This window comes from Periplaneta americana, chromosome 4, assembly GCF_040183065.1.
Source record: "Periplaneta americana isolate PAMFEO1 chromosome 4, P.americana_PAMFEO1_priV1, whole genome shotgun sequence".
In the NCBI taxonomy this organism is placed as follows: Eukaryota; Metazoa; Arthropoda; class Insecta; order Blattodea; family Blattidae; genus Periplaneta; species Periplaneta americana.
In genome coordinates, this window is record NC_091120.1 from 29,415,884 (window position 1) to 29,438,284 (window position 22,401).

General features: G+C 45.3%; 1 protein-coding gene across 2 annotated transcripts in view; it reads left to right on the top strand.

The window, feature by feature from the left end:
• LOC138697644 (spondin-1-like) overlaps nucleotides 1–22,072 on the top strand; it is a 741,699-nt gene extending 719,627 nt beyond the window's left edge. Inside the window, exon 18 of one of the 2 annotated variants that reach the window (XR_011331591.1) lies at nucleotides 21,803–22,072. The gene's annotated coding sequence lies outside the window, so the exon portion shown is untranslated. The remainder of the gene's footprint in view (nucleotides 1–21,802) is intronic. The other variant, XR_011331590.1, reaches the window with a different exon arrangement.
• The last annotated feature ends 329 nt before the right edge of the window (nucleotides 22,073–22,401 follow it).

The window sequence follows — 22,401 nt, forward strand, 5'->3', positions numbered from 1 at the left end:
CTGTATTCAACGCACTCATCGGCTTTGTTGTCACTACACGTAGTGCGGAGTTATGGCGGCAAGAAGGTCTCGAAAATCAGAAAGTGTTCGCGATTGCCATTTTGATGCTATCGTGTAAGAAGCAAGTCAAGGGGGAATACAGGGCCGCATCCCGTTCCTCGGTATGGCCATTATTTCAGGAATTAGAGACTCAAATATTTCAGGTACCCAAAAATTAAGGCTAGAAAAAAGTGCGGCGGATTTGCCGGATATTAGCGGTGATTACTAGATAAGGTGCGAGGATGCTACAGTTAAAAGGGCGGGCCTCTGAGTCGCTTCGTTCTCCTTGTGTAGAAAAAAGTCTGTTTTGGAAGGGCAAAATGACCATTTTTTGAAATTTTGCCGGCCTCTCCCGTCCAAACGCAGGAGGATAGAGAGTTGTCCTTTATACTGGAGATAGAGTTCGACGAGCTGTATTCAACGCACTCATCGGCTTTGTTGTCACTACACGTAGTGCGGAGTTATGGCGGCAAGAAGGTCGGCGGAAGGGTGGTCTAAACCCTTCCCCTTTTTTTCTCGAAAATCAGAAAGTGTTCGCGATTGCCATTTTGATGCTATCTTGTAAGAAGCAAGTCAAGGGGGAATACAGGGCCGCATCCCGTTCCTCGGTATGGCCATTATTTCAGGAATTAGAGACTCAAATATTTCAGGTACCCAAAAATTAAGGCTAGAAAAAAGTGCGGCGGATTTGCCGGATATTAGCGGTGATTAGTAAGTAAGTTGCGAGGATGCTACAGTTAAAAGGGCGGGCCTCTGAGTCGCTTCGTTCTCCTTGTGTAGAAAAAAGTCTGTTTTGGAAGGGCAAAATGACCATTTTTTGAAATTTTGCCGGCCTCTCCCGTCCAAACGCAGGAGGATAGAGAGTTGTCCTTTATACTGGAGATAGAGTTCGACGAGCTGTATTCAACGCACTCATCGGCTTTGTTGTCACTACACGTAGTGCGGAGTTATGGCGGCAAGAAGGTCGGCGGAAGGTTGGTCTAAACCCTTCCCCTTTTTTTCTCGAAAATCAGAAAGTGTTCGCGATTGCCATTTTGATGCTATCGTGTAAGAAGCAAGTCAAGGGGGAATACAGGGCCGCATCCCGTTCCTCGGTATGGCCATTATTTCAGGAATTAGAGACTCAAATATCTCAGGTACCCAAAAATTAAGGCTAGAAAAAAGTGCGGCGGATTTGCCGGATATTAGCGGTGATTACTAGATAAGGTGCGAGGATGCTACAGTTAAAAGGGCGGGCCTCTGAGTCGCTTCGTTCTCCTTGTGTAGAAAAAAGTCTGTTTTGGAAGGGCGAAATGACCATTTTTTGAAATTTTGCCGGCCTCTCCCGTCCAAACGCAGGAGGATAGAGAGTTGTCCTTTATACTGGAGATAGAGTTCGACGAGCTGTATTCAACGCACTCATCGGCTTTGTTGTCACTACACGTAGTGCGGAGTTATGGCGGCAAGAAGGGCGGCGGAAGGGTGGTCTAAACCCTTCCCCTTTTTTTCTCGAAAATCAGAAAGTGTTCGCGATTGCCATTTTGATGTTATCGTGTAAGAAGCAAGTCAAGGGGGAATACAGGGCCGCATCCCGTTCCTCGGTATGGCCATTATTTCAGGAATTAGAGACTCAAATATTTCAGGTACCCAAAAATTAAGGCTAGAAAAAAGTGCGGCGGATTTGCCGGATATTAGCGGTGATTAGTAAGTAAGTTGCGAGGATGCTACAGTTAAAAGGGCGGGCCTCTGAGTCGCTTCGTTCTCCTTGTGTAGAAAAAAGTCTGTTTTGGAAGGGCAAAATGACCATTTTTTGAAATTTTGCCGGCCTCTCCCGTCCAAACGCAGGAGGATAGAGAGTTGTCCTTTATACTGGAGATAGAGTTCGACGAGCTGTATTCAACGCACTCATCGGCTTTGTTGTCACTACACGTAATGCGGAGTTATGGCGGCAAGAAGGTCGGCGGAAGGGTGGTCTAACCCTTCCCCTTTTTTTTCTCGAAAATCAGAAAGTGTTCGCGATTGCCATTTTGATGCTATCGTGAAGCAAGTCAAGGGGGAATACAGGGCCGGATCCCGTTCCTCGGTATGGCCATTATTTCAGGAATTAGAGACTCAAATATTTCAGGTACCCAAAAATTAAGGATAGAGAGTTGTCCTTTATACTGGAGATAGAGTTCGACGAGCTGTATTCAACGCACTCATCGGCTTTGTTGTCACTACACGTAGTGCGGAGTTATGGCGGCAAGAAGGTCGGTCCCCTTTTTTTCTCGAAAATCAGAAAGTGTTCGCGATTGCCATTTTGATGCTATCGTGTAAGAAGCAAGTCAAGGGGGAATACAGGGCCGCATCCCGTTCCTCGGTATGGCCATTATTTCAGGAATTAGAGACTCAAATATTTCAGGTACCCAAAAATTAAGGCTAGAAAAAAGTGCGGCGGATTTGCCGGATATTAGCGGTGATTACTAGATAAGGTGCGAGGATGCTACAGTTAAAAGGGCGGGCCTCTGAGTCGCTTCGTTCTCCTTGTGTAGAAAAAAGTCTGTTTTGGAAGGGCAAAATGACCATTTTTTGAAATTTTGCCGGCCTCTCCCGTCCAAACGCAGGAGGATAGAGAGTTGTCCTTTATACTGGAGATAGAGTTCGACGAGCTGTATTCAACGCACTCATCGGCTTTGTTGTCACTACACGTAGTGCGGAGTTATGGCGGCAAGAAGGTCGGCGGAAGGGTGGTCTAAACCCTTCCCCTTTTTTTCTCGAAAATCAGAAAGTGTTCGCGATTGCCATTTTGATGCTATCTTGTAAGAAGCAAGTCAAGGGGGAATACAGGGCCGCATCCCGTTCCTCGGTATGGCCATTATTTCAGGAATTAGAGACTCAAATATTTCAGGTACCCAAAAATTAAGGCTAGAAAAAAGTGCGGCGGATTTGCCGGATATTAGCGGTGATTAGTAAGTAAGTTGCGAGGATGCTACAGTTAAAAGGGCGGGCCTCTGAGTCGCTTCGTTCTCCTTGTGTAGAAAAAAGTCTGTTTTGGAAGGGCAAAATGACCATTTTTTGAAATTTTGCCGGCCTCTCCCGTCCAAACGCAGGAGGATAGAGAGTTGTCCTTTATACTGGAGATAGAGTTCGACGAGCTGTATTCAACGCACTCATCGGCTTTGTTGTCACTACACGTAGTGCGGAGTTATGGCGGCAAGAAGGTCGGCGGAAGGGTGGTCTAAACCCTTCCCCTTTTTTTCTCGAAAATCAGAAAGTGTTCGCGATTGCCATTTTGATGCTATCTTGTAAGAAGCAAGTCAAGGGGGAATACAGGGCCGCATCCCGTTCCTCGGTATGGCCATTATTTCAGGAATTAGAGACTCAAATATTTCAGGTACCCAAAAATTAAGGCTAGAAAAAAGTGCGGCGGATTTGCCGGATATTAGCGGTGATTAGTAAGTAAGTTGCGAGGATGCTACAGTTAAAAGGGCGGGCCTCTGAGTCGCTTCGTTCTCCTTGTGTAGAAAAAAGTCTGTTTTGGAAGGGCAAATTGACCATTTTTTGAAATTTTGCCGGCCTCTCCCGTCCAAACGCAGGAGGATAGAGAGTTGTCCTTTATACTGGAGATAGAGTTCGACGAGCTGTATTCAACGCACTCATCGGCTTTGTTGTCACTACACGTAGTGCGGAGTTATGGCGGCAAGAAGGTCGGCGGAAGGTTGGTCTAAACCCTTCCCCTTTTTTTCTCGAAAATCAGAAAGTGTTCGCGATTGCCATTTTGATGCTATCGTGTAAGAAGCAAGTCAAGGGGGAATACAGGGCCGCATCCCGTTCCTCGGTATGGCCATTATTTCAGGAATTAGAGACTCAAATATCTCAGGTACCCAAAAATTAAGGCTAGAAAAAAGTGCGGCGGATTTGCCGGATATTAGCGGTGATTACTAGATAAGGTGCGAGGATGCTACAGTTAAAAGGGCGGGCCTCTGAGTCGCTTCGTTCTCCTTGTGTAGAAAAAAGTCTGTTTTGGAAGGGCGAAATGACCATTTTTTGAAATTTTGCCGGCCTCTCCCGTCCAAACGCAGGAGGATAGAGAGTTGTCCTTTATACTGGAGATAGAGTTCGACGAGCTGTATTCAACGCACTCATCGGCTTTGTTGTCACTACACGTAGTGCGGAGTTATGGCGGCAAGAAGGGCGGCGGAAGGGTGGTCTAAACCCTTCCCCTTTTTTTCTCGAAAATCAGAAAGTGTTCGCGATTGCCATTTTGATGTTATCGTGTAAGAAGCAAGCCAAGGGGGAATACAGGGCCGCATCCCGTTCCTCGGTATGGCCATTATTTCAGGAATTAGAGACTCAAATATTTCAGGTACCCAAAAATTAAGGCTAGAAAAAAGTGCGGCGGATTTGCCGGATATTAGCGGTGATTACTAGATAAGGTGCGAGGATGCTACAGTTAAAAGGGCGGGCCTCTGAGTCGCTTCGTTCTCCTTGTGTAGAAAAAAGTCTGTTTTGGAAGGGCAAAATTACCATTTTTTGAAATTTTGCCGGCCTCTCCCGTCCAAACGCAGGAGGATAGAGAGTTGTCCTTTATACTGGAGATAGAGTTCGACGAGCTGTATTCAACGCACTCATCGGCTTTGTTGTCACTACACGTAGTGCGGAGTTATGGCGGCAAGAAGGTCGGCGGAAGGGTGGTCTAACCCTTCCCCTTTTTTTCTCGAAAATCAGAAAGTGTTCGCGATTGCCATTTTGATGCTATCGTGTAAGAAGCAAGTCAAGGGGGAATACAGGGCCGCATCCCGTTCCTCGGTATGGCCATTATTTCAGGAATTAGAGACTCAAATATTTCAGGTACCCAAAAATTAAGGCTAGAAAAAAGTGCGGCGGATTTGCCGGATATTAGCGGTGATTACTAGATAAGGTGCGAGGATGCTACAGTTAAAAGGGCGGGCCTCTGAGTCGCTTCGTTCTCCTTGTGTAGAAAAAAGTCTGTTTTGGAAGGGCAAAATGACCATTTTTTTAAATTTTGCCGGCCTCTCCCGTCCAAACGCAGGAGGATAGAGAGTTGTCCTTTATACTGGAGATAGAGTTCGACGAGCTGTATTCAACGCACTCATCGGCTTTGTTGTCACTACACGTAGTGCGGAGTTATGGCGGCAAGAAGGTCGGCGGAAGGGTGGTCTAAACCCTTCCCCTTTTTTTCTCGAAAACCAGAAAGTGTTCGCGATTGCCATTTTGATGCTATCGTGTAAGAAGCAAGTCAAGGGGGAATACAGGGCCGCATCCCGTTCCTCGGTATGGCCATTATTTCAGGAATTAGAGACTCAAATATTTCAGGTACCCAAAATTTAAGGCTAGAAAAAAGTGCGGCGGATTTGCCGGATATTAGCGGTGATTACTAGATAAGGTGCGAGGATGCTACAGTTAAAAGGGCGGGCCTCTGAGTCGCTTCGTTCTCCTTGTGTAGAAAAAAGTCTGTTTTGGAAGGGCAAAATGACCATTTTTTGAAATTTTGCCGGCCTCTCCCGTCCAAACGCAGGAGGATAGAGAGTTGTCCTTTATACTGGAGATAGAGTTCGACGAGCTGTATTCAACGCACTCATCGGCTTTGTTGTCACTACACGTAGTGCGGAGTTATGGCGGCAAGAAGGTCGGCGGAAGGGTGGTCTAAACCCTTCCCCTTTTTTTCTCGAAAATCAGAAAGTGTTCGCGATTGCCATTTTGATGCTATCGTGTAAGAAGCAAGTCAAGGGGGAATACAGGGCCGCATCCCGTTCCTCGGTATGGCCATTATTTCAGGAATTAGAGACTCAAATATTTCAGGTACCCAAAAATTAAGGCTAGAAAAAAGTGCGGCGGATTTGCCGGATATTAGCGGTGATTAGTAAGTAAGTTGCGAGGATGCTACAGTTAAAAGGGCGGGCCTCTGAGTCGCTTCGTTCTCCTTGTGTAGAAAAAAGTCTGTTTTGGAAGGGCAAATTGACCATTTTTTGAAATTTTGCCGGCCTCTCCCGTCTAAACGCAGGAGGATAGACAGTTGTCCTTTATACTGGAGATAGAGTTCGACGAGCTGTATTCAACGCACTCATCGGCTTTGTTGTCACTACACGTAGTGCGGAGTTATGGCGGCAAGAAGGTCGGCGGAAGGGTGGTCTAAACCCTTCCCCTTTTTTTCTCGAAAATCAGAAAGTGTTCGCGATTGCCATTTTGATGCTATCGTGTAAGAAGCAAGTCAAGGGGGAATACAGGGCCGCATCCCGTTCCTCGGTATGGCCATTATTTCAGGAATTAGAGACTCAAATATTTCAGGTACCCAAAAATTAAGGCTAGAAAAAAGTGCGGCGGATTTGCCGGATATTAGCGGTGATTACTAGATAAGGTGCGAGGATGCTACAGTTAAAAGGGCGGGCCTCTGAGTCGCTTCGTTCTCCTTGTGTAGAAAAAAGTCTGTTTTGGAAGGGCAAAATGACCATTTTTTGAAATTTTGCCGGCCTCTCCCGTCCAAACGCAGCAGGATAGAGAGTTGTCCTTTATACTGGAGATAGAGTTCGACGAGCTGTATTCAACGCACTCATCGGCTTTGTTGTCACTACACGTAGTGCGGAGTTATGGCGGCAAGAAGGTCGGCGGAAGGGTGGTCTAAACCCTTCCCCTTTTTTTCTCGAAAATCAGAAAGTGTTCGCGATTGCCATTTTGATGCTATCGTGTAAGAAGCAAGTCAAGGGGGAATACAGGGCCGCATCCCGTTCCTCGGTATGGCCATTATTTCAGGAATTAGAGACTCAAATATTTCAGGTACCCAAAAATTAAGGCTAGAAAAAAGTGCGGCGGATTTGCCGGATATTAGCGGTGATTACTAGATAAGGTGCGAGGATGCTACAGTTAAAAGGGCGGGCCTCTGAGTCGCTTCGTTCTCCTTGTGTAGAAAAAAGTCTGTTTTGGAAGGGCAAAATGACCATTTTTTTTAATTTTGCCGGCCTCTCCCGTCCAAACGCAGGAGGATAGAGAGTTGTCCTTTATACTGGAGATAGAGTTCGACGAGCTGTATTCAACGCACTCATCGGCTTTGTTGTCACTACACGTAGTGCGGAGTTATGGCGGCAAGAAGGTCGGCGGAAGGGTGGTCTAAACCCTTCCCCTTTTTTTCTCGAAAATCAGAAAGTGTTCGCGATTGCCATTTTGATGCTATCTTGTAAGAAGCAAGTCAAGGGGGAATACAGGGCCGCATCCCGTTCCTCGGTATGGCCATTATTTCAGGAATTAGAGACTCAAATATTTCAGGTACCCAAAAATTAAGGCTAGAAAAAAGTGCGGCGGATTTGCCGGATATTAGCGGTGATTAGTAAGTAAGTTGCGAGGATGCTACAGTTAAAAGGGCGGGCCTCTGAGTCGCTTCGTTCTCCTTGTGTAGAAAAAAGTCTGTTTGGAAGGGCAAAATGACCATTTTTTGAAATTTTGCCGGCCTCTCCCGTCCAAACGCAGGAGGATAGAGAGTTGTCCTTTATACTGGAGATAGAGTTCGACGAGCTGTATTCAACGCACTCATCGGCTTTGTTGTCACTACACGTAGTGCGGAGTTATGGCGGCAAGAAGGTCGGCGGAAGGGTGGTCTAAACCCTTCCCCTTTTTTTCTCGAAAATCAGAAAGTGTTCGCGATTGCCATTTTGATGCTATCTTGTAAGAAGCAAGTCAAGGGGGAATACAGGGCCGCATCCCGTTCCTCGGTATGGCCATTATTTCAGGAATTAGAGACTCAAATATTTCAGGTACCCAAAAATTAAGGCTAGAAAAAAGTGCGGCGAATTTGCCGGATATTAGCGGTGATTACTAGATAAGGTGCGAGGATGCTACAGTTAAAAGGGCGGGCCTCTGAGTCGCTTCGTTCTCCTTGTGTAGAAAAAAGTCTGTTTTGGAAGGGCAAAATGACCATTTTTTTTAATTTTGCCGGCCTCTCCCGTCCAAACGCAGGAGGATAGAGAGTTGTCCTTTATACTGGAGATAGAGTTCGACGAGCTGTATTCAACGCACTCATCGGCTTTGTTGTCACTACACGTAGTGCGGAGTTATGGCGGCAAGAAGGTCGGCGGAAGGGTGGTCTAAACCCTTCCCCTTTTTTTCTCGAAAATCAGAAAGTGTTCGCGATTGCCATTTTGATGCTATCTTGTAAGAAGCAAGTCAAGGGGGAATACAGGGCCGCATCCCGTTCCTCGGTATGGCCATTATTTCAGGAATTAGAGACTCAAATATTTCAGGTACCCAAAAATTAAGGCTAGAAAAAAGTGCGGCGGATTTGCCGGATATTAGCGGTGATTAGTAAGTAAGTTGCGAGGATGCTACAGTTAAAAGGGCGGGCCTCTGAGTCGCTTCGTTCTCCTTGTGTAGAAAAAAGTCTGTTTTGGAAGGGCAAAATGACCATTTTTTGAAATTTTGCCGGCCTCTCCCGTCCAAACGCAGGAGGATAGAGAGTTGTCCTTTATACTGGAGATAGAGTTCGACGAGCTGTATTCAACGCACTCATCGGCTTTGTTGTCACTACACGTAGTGCGGAGTTATGGCGGCAAGAAGGTCGGCGGAAGGGTGGTCTAAACCCTTCCCCTTTTTTTCTCGAAAATCAGAAAGTGTTCGCGATTGCCATTTTGATGCTATCTTGTAAGAAGCAAGTCAAGGGGGAATACAGGGCCGCATCCCGTTCCTCGGTATGGCCATTATTTCAGGAATTAGAGACTCAAATATTTCAGGTACCCAAAAAATTAAGGCTAGAAAAAAGTGCGGCGGATTTGCCGGATATTAGCGGTGATTACTAGATAAGGTGCGAGGATGCTACAGTTAAAAGGGCGGGCCTCTGAGTCGCTTCGTTCTCCTTGTGTAGAAAAAAGTCTGTTTTGGAAGGGCAAAATGACCATTTTTTGAAATTTTGCCGGCCTCTCCCGTCCAAACGCAGCAGGATAGAGAGTTGTCCTTTATACTGGAGATAGAGTTCGACGAGCTGTATTCAACGCACTCATCGGCTTTGTTGTCACTACACGTAGTGCGGAGTTATGGCGGCAAGAATGTCGGCGGAAGGGTGGTCTTCCCTTCCCCTTTTTTTCTCGAAAATCAGAAAGTGTCCGCGATTGCCATTTTGATGCTATCTTGTAAGAAGCAAGTCAAGGGGGAATACAGGGCCGCATCCCGTTCCTCGGTATGGCCATTATTTCAGGAATTAGAGACTCAAATATTTCAGGTACCCAAAAATTAAGGCTAGAAAAAAGTGCGGCGAATTTGCCGGATATTAGCGGTGATTACTAGATAAGGTGCGAGGATGCTACAGTTAAAAGGGCGGGCCTCTGAGTCGCTTCGTTCTCCTTGTGTAGAAAAAAGTCTGTTTTGGAAGGGCAAAATGACCATTTTTTTAAATTTTGCCGGCCTCTCCCGTCCAAACGCAGGAGGATAGAGAGTTGTCCTTTATACTGGAGATAGAGTTCGACGAGCTGTATTCAACGCACTCATCGGCTTTGTTGTCACTACACGTAGTGCGGAGTTATGGCGGCAAGAAGGTCGGCGGAAGGGTGGTCTAAACCCTTCCCCTTTTTTTCTCGAAAATCAGAAAGTGTCCGCGATTGCCATTTTGATGCTATCGTGTAAGAAGCAAGTCAAGGGGGAATACAGGGCCGCATCCCGTTCCTCGGTATGGCCATTATTTCAGGAATTAGAGACTCAAATATTTCAGGTACCCAAAAATTAAGGCTAGAAAAAAGTGCGGCGGATTTGCCGGATATTAGCGGTGATTAGTAAGTAAGTTGCGAGGATGCTACAGTTAAAAGGGCGGGCCTCTGAGTCGCTTCGTTCTCCTTGTGTAGAAAAAAGTCTGTTTTGGAAGGGCAAAATGACCATTTTTTGAAATTTTGCCGGCCTCTCCCGTCCAAACGCAGGAGGATAGAGAGTTGTCCTTTATACTGGAGATAGAGTTCGACGAGCTGTATTCAACGCACTCATCGGCTTTGTTGTCACTACACGTAGTGCGGAGTTATGGCGGCAAGAAGGTCGGCGGAAGGGTGGTCTAAACCCTTCCCCTTTTTTTCTCGAAAATCAGAAAGTGTTCGCGATTGCCATTTTGATGCTATCTTGTAAGAAGCAAGTCAAGGGGGAATACAGGGCCGCATCCCGTTCCTCGGTATGGCCATTATTTCAGGAATTAGAGACTCAAATATTTCAGGTACCCACAAATTAAGGCTAGAAAAAAGTGCGGCGGATTTGCCGGATATTAGCGGTGATTACTAGATAAGGTGCGAGGATGCTACAGTTAAAAGGGCGGGCCTCTGAGTCGCTTCGTTCTCCTTGTGTAGAAAAAAGTCTGTTTTGGAAGGGCAAAATGACCATTTTTTTAAATTTTGCCGGCCTCTCCCGTCCAAACGCAGGAGGATAGAGAGTTGTCCTTTATACTGGAGATAGAGTTCGACGAGCTGTATTCAACGCACTCATCGGCTTTGTTGTCACTACACGTAGTGCGGAGTTATGGCGGCAAGAAGGTCGGCGGAAGGGTGGTCTAAACCCTTCCCCTTTTTTTCTCGAAAATCAGAAAGTGTTCGCGATTGCCATTTTGATGCTATCTTGTAAGAAGCAAGTCAAGGGGGAATACAGGGCCGCATCCCGTTCCTCGGTATGGCCATTATTTCAGGAATTAGAGATTCAAATATTTCAGGTACCCAAAAATTAAGGCTAGAAAAAAGTGCGGCGAATTTGCCGGATATTAGCGGTGATTACTAGATAAGGTGCGAGGATGCTACAGTTAAAAGGGCGGGCCTCTGAGTCGCTTCGTTCTCCTTGTGTAGAAAAAAGTCTGTTTTGGAAGGGCAAAATGACCATTTTTTGAAATTTTGCCGGCCTCTCCCGTCCAAACGCAGGAGGATAGAGAGTTGTCCTTTATACTGGAGATAGAGTTCGACGAGCTGTATTCAACGCACTCATCGGCTTTGTTGTCACTACACGTAGTGCGGAGTTATGGCGGCAAGAAGGTCGGCGGAAGGGTGGTCTAAACCCTTCCCCTTTTTTTCTCGAAAATCAGAAAGTGTTCGCGATTGCCATTTTGATGCTATCTTGTAAGAAGCAAGTCAAGGGGGAATACAGGGCCGCATCCCGTTCCTCGGTATGGCCATTATTTCAGGAATTAGAGACTCAAATATTTCAGGTACCCAAAAAATTAAGGCTAGAAAAAAGTGCGGCGGATTTGCCGGATATTAGCGGTGATTACTAGATAAGGTGCGAGGATGCTACAGTTAAAAGGGCGGGCCTCTGAGTCGCTTCGTTCTCCTTGTGTAGAAAAAAGTCTGTTTTGGAAGGGCAAAATGACCATTTTTTGAAATTTTGCCGGCCTCTCCCGTCCAAACGCAGCAGGATAGAGAGTTGTCCTTTATACTGGAGATAGAGTTCGACGAGCTGTATTCAACGCACTCATCGGCTTTGTTGTCACTACACGTAGTGCGGAGTTATGGCGGCAAGAATGTCGGCGGAAGGGTGGTCTTCCCTTCCCCTTTTTTTCTCGAAAATCAGAAAGTGTCCGCGATTGCCATTTTGATGCTATCTTGTAAGAAGCAAGTCAAGGGGGAATACAGGGCCGCATCCCGTTCCTCGGTATGGCCATTATTTCAGGAATTAGAGACTCAAATATTTCAGGTACCCAAAAATTAAGGCTAGAAAAAAGTGCGGCGGATTTGCCGGATATTAGCGGTGTTTACTAGATAAGGTGCGAGGATGCTACAGTTAAAAGGGCGGGCCTCTGAGTCGCTTCGTTCTCCTTGTGTAGAAAAAAGTCTGTTTTGGAAGGGCAAAATGACCATTTTTTTTAATTTTGCCGGCCTCTCCCGTCCAAACGCAGGAGGATAGAGAGTTGTCCTTTATACTGGAGATAGAGTTCGACGAGCTGTATTCAACGCACTCATCGGCTTTGTTGTCACTACACGTAGTGCGGAGTTATGGCGGCAAGAAGGTCGGCGGAAGGGTGGTCTAAACCCTTCCCCTTTTTTTCTCGAAAATCAGAAAGTGTTCGCGATTGCCATTTTGATGCTATCTTGTAAGAAGCAAGTCAAGGGGGAATACAGGGCCGCATCCCGTTCCTCGGTATGGCCATTATTTCAGGAATTAGAGACTCAAATATTTCAGGTACCCAAAAATTAAGGCTAGAAAAAAGTGCGGCGGATTTGCCGGATATTAGCGGTGATTACTAGATAAGGTGCGAGGATGCTACAGTTAAAAGGGCGGGCCTCTGAGTCGCTTCGTTCTCCTTGTGTAGAAAAAAGTCTGTTTTGGAAGGGCAAAATGACCATTTTTTGAAATTTTGCCGGCCTCTCCCGTCCAAACGCAGCAGGATAGAGAGTTGTCCTTTATACTGGAGATAGAGTTCGACGAGCTGTATTCAACGCACTCATCGGCTTTGTTGTCACTACACGTAGTGCGGAGTTATGGCGGCAAGAATGTCGGCGGAAGGGTGGTCTAAACCCTTCCCCTTTTTTTCTCGAAAATCAGAAAGTGTCCGCGATTGCCATTTTGATGCTATCGTGTAAGAAGCAAGTCAAGGGGGAATACAGGGCCGCATCCCGTTCCTCGGTATGGCCATTATTTCAGGAATTAGAGACTCAAATATTTCAGGTACCCAAAAATTAAGGCTAGAAAAAAGTGCGGCGGATTTGCCGGATATTAGCGGTGATTAGTAAGTAAGTTGCGAGGATGCTACAGTTAAAAGGGCGGGCCTCTGAGTCGCTTCGTTCTCCTTGTGTAGAAAAAAGTCTGTTTTGGAAGGGCAAAATGACCATTTTTTGAAATTTTGCCGGCCTCTCCCGTCCAAACGCAGGAGGATAGAGAGTTGTCCTTTATACTGGAGATAGAGTTCGACGAGCTGTATTCAACGCACTCATCGGCTTTGTTGTCACTACACGTAGTGCGGAGTTATGGCGGCAAGAAGGTCGGCGGAAGGGTGGTCTAAACCCTTCCCCTTTTTTTCTCGAAAATCAGAAAGTGTTCGCGATTGCCATTTTGATGCTATCTTGTAAGAAGCAAGTCAAGGGGGAATACAGGGCCGCATCCCGTTCCTCGGTATGGCCATTATTTCAGGAATTAGAGACTCAAATATTTCAGGTACCCAAAAATTAAGGCTAGAAAAAAGTGCGGCGAATTTGCCGGATATTAGCGGTGATTACTAGATAAGGTGCGAGGATGCTACAGTTAAAAGGGCGGGCCTCTGAGTCGCTTCGTTCTCCTTGTGTAGAAAAAAGTCTGTTTTGGAAGGGCAAAATGACCATTTTTTTAAATTTTGCCGGCCTCTCCCGTCCAAACGCAGGAGGATAGAGAGTTGTCCTTTATACTGGAGATAGAGTTCGACGAGCTGTATTCAACGCACTCATCGGCTTTGTTGTCACTACACGTAGTGCGGAGTTATGGCGGCAAGAAGGTCGGCGGAAGGGTGGTCTAAACCCTTCCCCTTTTTTTCTCGAAAATCAGAAAGTGTTCGCGATTGCCATTTTGATGCTATCTTGTAAGAAGCAAGTCAAGGGGGAATACAGGGCCGCATCCCGTTCCTCGGTATGGCCATTATTTCAGGAATTAGAGATTCAAATATTTCAGGTACCCAAAAATTAAGGCTAGAAAAAAGTGCGGCGAATTTGCCGGATATTAGCGGTGATTACTAGATAAGGTGCGAGGATGCTACAGTTAAAAGGGCGGGCCTCTGAGTCGCTTCGTTCTCCTTGTGTAGAAAAAAGTCTGTTTTGGAAGGGCAAAATGACCATTTTTTGAAATTTTGCCGGCCTCTCCCGTCCAAACGCAGGAGGATAGAGAGTTGTCCTTTATACTGGAGATAGAGTTCGACGAGCTGTATTCAACGCACTCATCGGCTTTGTTGTCACTACACGTAGTGCGGAGTTATGGCGGCAAGAAGGTCGGCGGAAGGGTGGTCTAAACCCTTCCCCTTTTTTTCTCGAAAATCAGAAAGTGTTCGCGATTGCCATTTTGATGCTATCTTGTAAGAAGCAAGTCAAGGGGGAATACAGGGCCGCATCCCGTTCCTCGGTATGGCCATTATTTCAGGAATTAGAGACTCAAATATTTCAGGTACCCACAAATTAAGGCTAGAAAAAAGTGCGGCGGATTTGCCGGATATTAGCGGTGATTACTAGATAAGGTGCGAGGATGCTACAGTTAAAAGGGCGGGCCTCTGAGTCGCTTCGTTCTCCTTGTGTAGAAAAAAGTCTGTTTTGGAAGGGCAAAATGACCATTTTTTTAAATTTTGCCGGCCTCTCCCGTCCAAACGCAGGAGGATAGAGAGTTGTCCTTTATACTGGAGATAGAGTTCGACGAGCTGTATTCAACGCACTCATCGGCTTTGTTGTCACTACACGTAGTGCGGAGTTATGGCGGCAAGAAGGTCGGCGGAAGGGTGGTCTAAACCCTTCCCCTTTTTTTCTCGAAAATCAGAAAGTGTTCGCGATTGCCATTTTGATGCTATCTTGTAAGAAGCAAGTCAAGGGGGAATACAGGGCCGCATCCCGTTCCTCGGTATGGCCATTATTTCAGGAATTAGAGACTCAAATATTTCAGGTACCCAAAAATTAAGGCTAGAAAAAAGTGCGGCGGATTTGCCGGATATTAGCGGTGATTAGTAAGTAAGTTGCGAGGATGCTACAGTTAAAAGGGCGGGCCTCTGAGTTGCTTCGTTCTCCTTGTGTAGAAAAAAGTCTGTTTTGGAAGGGCAAAATGACCATTTTTTGAAATTTTGCCGGCCTCTCCCGTCCAAACGCAGGAGGATAGAGAGTTGTCCTTTATACTGGAGATAGAGTTCGACGAGCTGTATTCAACGCACTCATCGGCTTTGTTGTCACTACACGTAGTGCGGAGTTATGGCGGCAAGAAGGTCGGCGGAAGGGTGGTCTAAACCCTTCCCCTTTTTTTCTCGAAAATCAGAAAGTGTCCGCGATTGCCATTTTGATGCTATCTTGTAAGAAGCAAGTCAAGGGGGAATACAGGGCCGCATCCCGTTCCTCGGTATGGCCATTATTTCAGGAATTAGAGACTCAAATATTTCAGGTACCCAAAAATTAAGGCTAGAAAAAAGTGCGGCGAATTTGCCGGATATTAGCGGTGATTACTAGATAAGGTGCGAGGATGCTACAGTTAAAAGGGCGGGCCTCTGAGTCGCTTCGTTCTCCTTGTGTAGAAAAAAGTCTGTTTTGGAAGGGCAAAATGACCATTTTTTGAAATTTTGCCGGCCTCTCCCGTCCAAACGCAGGAGGATAGAGAGTTGTCCTTTATACTGGAGATAGAGTTCGACGAGCTGTATTCAACGCACTCATCGGCTTTGTTGTCACTACACGTAGTGCGGAGTTATGGCGGCAAGAAGGTCGGCGGAAGGGTGGTCTAAACCCTTCCCCTTTTTTTCTCGAAAATCAGAAAGTGTCCGCGATTGCCATTTTGATGCTATCTTGTAAGAAGCAAGTCAAGGGGGAATACAGGGCCGCATCCCGTTCCTCGGTATGGCCATTATTTCAGGAATTAGAGACTCAAATATTTCAGGTACCCAAAAATTAAGGCTAGAAAAAAGTGCGGCGAATTTGCCGGATATTAGCGGTGATTACTAGATAAGGTGCGAGGATGCTACAGTTAAAAGGGCGGGCCTCTGAGTCGCTTCGTTCTCCTTGTGTAGAAAAAAGTCTGTTTTGGAAGGGCAAAATGACCATTTTTTGAAATTTTGCCGGCCTCTCCCGTCCAAACGCAGGAGGATAGAGAGTTGTCCTTTATACTGGAGATAGAGTTCGACGAGCTGTATTCAACGCACTCATCGGCTTTGTTGTCACTACACGTAGTGCGGAGTTATGGCGGCAAGAAGGTCGGCGGAAGGGTGGTCTAAACCCTTCCCCTTTTTTTCTCGAAAATCAGAAAGTGTTCGCGATTGCCATTTTGATGCTATCTTGTAAGAAGCAAGTCAAGGGGGAATACAGGGCCGCATCCCGTTCCTCGGTATGGCCATTATTTCAGGAATTAGAGACTCAAATATTTCAGGTACCCAAAAATTAAGGCTAGAAAAAAGTGCGGCGGATTTGCCGGATATTAGCGGTGATTAGTAAGTAAGTTGCGAGGATGCTACAGTTAAAAGGGCGGGCCTCTGAGTCGCTTCGTTCTCCTTGTGTAGAAAAAAGTCTGTTTTGGAAGGGCAAAATGACCATTTTTTGAAATTTTGCCGGCCTCTCCCGTCCAAACGCAGGAGGATAGAGAGTTGTCCTTTATACTGGAGATAGAGTTCGACGAGCTGTATTCAACGCACTCATCGGCTTTGTTGTCACTACACGTAGTGCGGAGTTATGGCGGCAAGAAGGTCGGCGGAAGGGTGGTCTAAACCCTTCCCCTTTTTTTCTCGAAAATCAGAAAGTGTTCGCGATTGCCATTTTGATGCTATCTTGTAAGAAGCAAGTCAAGGGGGAATACAGGGCCGCATCCCGTTCCTCGGTATGGCCATTATTTCAGGAATTAGAGACTCAAATATTTCAGGTACCCAAAAATTAAGGCTAGAAAAAAGTGCGGCGGATTTGCCGGATATTAGCGGTGATTACTAGATAAGGTGCGAGGATGCTACAGTTAAAAGGGCGGGCCTCTGAGTCGCTTCGTTCTCCTTGTGTAGAAAAAAGTCTGTTTTGGAAGGGCAAAATGACCATTTTTTGAAATTTTGCCGGCCTCTCCCGTCCAAACGCAGGAGGATAGAGAGTTGTCCTTTATACTGGAGATAGAGTTCGACGAGCTGTATTCAACGCACTCATCGGCTTTGTTGTCACTACACGTAGTGCGGAGTTATGGCGGCAAGAAGGTCGGCGGAAGGGTGGTCTAAACCCTTCCCCTTTTTTTCTCGAAAATCAGAAAGTGTTCGCGATTGCCATTTTGATGCTATCTTGTAAGAAGCAAGTCAAGGGGGAATACAGGGCCGCATCCCGTTCCTCGGTATGGCCATTATTTCAGGAATTAGAGACTCAAATATTTCAGGTACCCAAAAATTAAGGCTAGAAAAAAGTGCGGCGGATTTGCCGGATATTAGCGGTGATTACTAGATAAGGTGCGAGGATGCTACAGTTAAAAGGGCGGGCCTCTGAGTCGCTTCGTTCTCCTTGTGTAGAAAAAAGTCTGTTTTGGAAGGGCAAAATGACCATTTTTTGAAATTTTGCCGGCCTCTCCCGTCCAAACGCAGGAGGATAGAGAGTTGTCCTTTATACTGGAGATAGAGTTCGACGAGCTGTATTCAACGCACTCATCGGCTTTGTTGTCACTACACGTAGTGCGGAGTTATGGCGGCAAGAATGTCGGCGGAAGGGTGGTCTAAACCCTTCCCCTTTTTTTCTCGAAAATCAGAAAGTGTCCGCGATTGCCATTTTGATGCTATCTTGTAAGAAGCAAGTCAAGGGGGAATACAGGGCCGCATCCCGTTCCTCGGTATGGCCATTATTTCAGGAATTAGAGACTCAAATATTTCAGGTACCCAAAAATTAAGGCTAGAAAAAAGTGCGGCGAATTTGCCGGATATTAGCGGTGATTACTAGATAAGGTGCGAGGATGCTACAGTTAAAAGGGCGGGCCTCTGAGTCGCTTCGTTCTCCTTGTGTAGAAAAAAGTCTGTTTTGGAAGGGCAAAATGACCATTTTTTGAAATTTTGCCGGCCTCTCCCGTCCAAACGCAGGAGGATAGAGAGTTGTCCTTTATACTGGAGATAGAGTTCGACGAGCTGTATTCAACGCACTCATCGGCTTTGTTGTCACTACACGTAGTGCGGAGTTATGGCGGCAAGAAGGTCGGCGGAAGGGTGGTCTAAACCCTTCCCCTTTTTTTCTCGAAAATCAGAAAGTGTTCGCGATTGCCATTTTGATGCTATCTTGTAAGAAGCAAGTCAAGGGGGAATACAGGGCCGCATCCCGTTCCTCGGTATGGCCATTATTTCAGGAATTAGAGACTCAAATATTTCAGGTACCCAAAAATTAAGGCTAGAAAAAAGTGCGGCGGATTTGCCGGATATTAGCGGTGATTAGTAAGTAAGTTGCGAGGATGCTACAGTTAAAAGGGCGGGCCTCTGAGTCGCTTCGTTCTCCTTGTGTAGAAAAAAGTCTGTTTTGGAAGGGCAAAATGACCATTTTTTGAAATTTTGCCGGCCTCTCCCGTCCAAACGCAGGAGGATAGAGAGTTGTCCTTTATACTGGAGATAGAGTTCGACGAGCTGTATTCAACGCACTCATCGGCTTTGTTGTCACTACACGTAGTGCGGAGTTATGGCGGCAAGAAGGTCGGCGGAAGGGTGGTCTAAACCCTTCCCCTTTTTTTCTCGAAAATCAGAAAGTGTCCGCGATTGCCATTTTGATGCTATCGTGTAAGAAGCAAGTCAAGGGGGAATACAGGGCCGCATCCCGTTCCTCGGTATGGCCATTATTTCAGGAATTAGAGACTCAAATATTTCAGGTACCCACAAATTAAGGCTAGAAAAAAGTGCGGCGGATTTGCCGGATATTAGCGGTGATTACTAGATAAGGTGCGAGGATGCTACAGTTAAAAGGGCGGGCCTCTGAGTCGCTTCGTTCTCCTTGTGTAGAAAAAAGTCTGTTTTGGAAGGGCAAAATGACCATTTTTTTAAATTTTGCCGGCCTCTCCCGTCCAAACGCAGCAGGATAGAGAGTTGTCCTTTATACTGGAGATAGAGTTCGACGAGCTGTATTCAACGCACTCATCGGCTTTGTTGTCACTACACGTAGTGCGGAGTTATGGCGGCAAGAATGTCGACGGAAGGGTGGTCTAAACCCTTCCCCTTTTTTTCTCGAAAATCAGAAAGTGTCCGCGATTGCCATTTTGATGCTATCGTGTAAGAAGCGAGTCAAGGGGGAATACAGGGCCGCATCCCGTTCCTCGGTATGGCCATTATTTCAGGAATTAGAGACTCAAATATTTCAGGTACCCAAAAATTAAGGCTAGAAAAAAGTGCGGCGGATTTGCCGGATATTAGCGGTGATTACTAGATAAGGTGCGAGGATGCTACAGTTAAAAGGGCGGGCCTCTGAGTCGCTTCGTTCTCCTTGTGTAGAAAAAAGTCTGTTTTGGAAGGGCAAAATGACCATTTTTTGAAATTTTGCCGGCCTCTCCCGTCCAAACGCAGGAGGATAGAGAGTTGTCCTTTATACTGGAGATAGAGTTCGACGAGCTGTATTCAACGCACTCATCGGCTTTGTTGTCACTACACGTAGTGCGGAGTTATGGCGGCAAGAAGGTCGGCGGAAGGGTGGTCTAAACCCTTCCCCTTTTTTTCTCGAAAATCAGAAAGTGTTCGCGATTGCCATTTTGATGCTATCGTGTAAGAAGCAAGTCAAGGGGGAATACAGGGCCGCATCCCGTTCCTCGGTATGGCCATTATTTCCGGAAATAAAGGCCATATCGAGGATCGGGATGTATTCTTCTATTCCCCCTTGACTTACTTCGGACACGATACCATGAAAATGGTAATCTCGAACACAAACAGATTGTGGAAAAAAAATACCAAGGCTTTTAAACTTCTATTGCGCGTATATTCTCGCCGCAATATATCTGCCTTATGAGTAGTGAGAACAAAGCTGATAAATGCGTCGAATAGATCTTCACGAACTCTATCTGTATTTTAAGAGGCAACTCTCTGTGCCCAGGCATATGGACGGTACGGGCCGTGATATTTGAAAAAGATGATCATTTCGGCGTTCCAAAACATGTTTTTCTCTACAGAAGTAGAACGAAGGGGCTCAGAGACCCGCCCTTTTCATTGTAGCAGCCCCACATGTTACTAATATTTACGAATAAAATCGAGCAAATCCGTTGCACTTTTTCGTAGTCTCGTGATCTTCAGCTGTACATTTTTTTATCCCTTGCAGTGACATAATTCCTCTTGACACTGATCGTTGTTTGCCATTAGGTTTACATCGACTTTCGATTTGTGAGATTTCTTCAAAATTTTGGCAATTAGTGGTTTTTGTCTCATCTGGAAGCTCCTTTGTTATAGTTTTTAAAAAATTTATAATGTTTACTCATTATCTAAATAGTTCCATAAATATTTGGACATTTTTTTAGTAATAAGCTTATTGTACTTTGGATACCTTATACTATCTGCAGTGTTTGTTTCTCGTATTTCATATCTCCTGACATATACTACTGGGTTCAAAAAGTTCCCGGAATTTTACTACCATTTTTCGTATTAATATATAACAAGGGATATTATACATTTGTTTTGTTGGTAACATTCATGATGTCATTTCCTTAAAGTTTGTTTATAATGGCGATTGTTGGTTTTGAGTTTTAGGCAATTGTTTATCATAGTGTTTTGTTTGTTCGTCGCATTTTGTAATTATGTCCACAGAGCAACGTACAAACATCAAGTTCTGTGTTTTGTTACACAAAACTCCTGCAGAGACATTAAGATTGTTGGAAGAAGCATATGGCGAAGCAGCAATGAAAAAAACTCAAGTGTATGCTGGCATAAACGCTTTTCTGGTGGCCGCGATAGCATCAAAGATGACGTACGCAGCGGCCGACCAACAACTGCAACAAATGAAGCAATCGTTCAGCATGTCCATAATGTTGTGAGGGACGACCGACGTAAAACCATAAAAGAGATAGCAGCAGAGGTCGGAATATCAGTCGGAAGTGTACACAATGTTCTTCACAAGCATCTCAACATGCATTACGTGTCTCACAACTTGGTTCCGAAAATGTTGTCGGCAGAACAGAAAGAAACAAGAATGACTCTTGCTGTGGACATGATCAGTATGGCTGATGAAGATGGTGATTTCTTAAACAAAATTATTGCTGGTGATGAAACTTGGTGCTACTTGTACGACCCAGTCCCTAAACGACAGTCATCTCAGTGGAAATCGAAAACATCTCCTCGGAAGCAACAATTTCCTAAGGACACTTCCAAAGGCAGAGTTATGTTGGAAGTTTTCTTCGACTCTCAGAGTCTCATCCACCATGAGTTCATTCCAGAAGGTCGTACTGTAACGAAATAATTGTACGTAGAAATCCTCCGTCGCCTCCGGGACGCAGTGAGAAGGAAACGTCCAGAAACGTGGGTAGAAAACAACTGGTTCCTTATGCATGACAATGCACCTGCTCATCGCGCAATTATTGTAAAGAATTTTCTTGCCAGGCACAACATAACTGCTTTGGATCACCTACCATACGCTCCTGATCTCTCACCCCCTGATTACTTTCTGTTTCCCCGTCTGAAAAGTCATCTGAAAGGACGGAGATTCAATGATGAAGAGGTTATCGCAAACGCGACGAGAGCACTAAGACGGGTTTCACAAAATGGCTTCCAGGCCTGCTTCCAGGAACTCTACACGCGTTGGAAAAAGTGTGTTGTTGCGGAAGGCAACTATTTTGAAGGGAATGCTGTAGAATAGTGTTTAAGGTATGTTGTTTCTATGATACTAGCAAATTCCGGGAACTTTTTGAATCTAGTATGTATTATCCTTGCAACGGACAAAATGTAGATTTAAAATTGGGCAAAAGACTTCATTGAGGTAGCAGCCCAAGTTGAAAATTGTGGCTATGTTGCAAACTGAAACTATTATTTTAAATTGAATGTAGTTATTGAATTCCATGATTGTAGTGATATAATTATTGTAATATGGGATATGTTTTGAATGTTTGATTTTTCAGTTATGAATATTTTTCCTTTGGCATTCTTCATTTGCTTTGTCTTGTTTATGTATTTCATGATATCTTTGTTGCATTGTTGATTTGAAACATAGAGATATTAGACCTGTAACATTGCTTTTGCTTATGTTTACAGGCTGATTCCTTGGGTAGATGGTAGTATGTCGCAGGATTACCTGACAGTGATGTTTCGTTCATGTCGTAGACTGGTGTGATCATATTTGCAGCACTGTCCTCGTGACATGCTACAGCTGGACACGTAAAGAGTTGCAATGTGAGGAGAAGGCAAGGTTGAAAGAGTGAGTTGTTTAGTTAAATAATGCCAGCTTATTTCATGAAATGTATTAAACACCTTAATTGCACTATAAATATGTGTGTGTGTGTGTAATATGTATAAAGGAATAGAAGAGAAATAATTCTTAACAATAAGAGATATACTGTAAACTGCATAAAAGCTAATTTCATTGTCAATCACTCCTAGCCGCACTCAATTCACTCCTAGTCACACACAATTCACTCATAGTCACAGATAATTCACTCTTTGTCACCCATAGTCGCACCTAATTCACTCCTAGACACAACCGAATCACTCCTAGTCACATTCAATTCACTATTGTCACTCCAGATTCACTCCTAGCCGCACGCAATTCACTCCTAGTCGCACCCAATTCACACCTAGTCACACCCAATTCACTCCTAGTCGTACGCAATTCACTCCTAGTCGCAACCCAAATC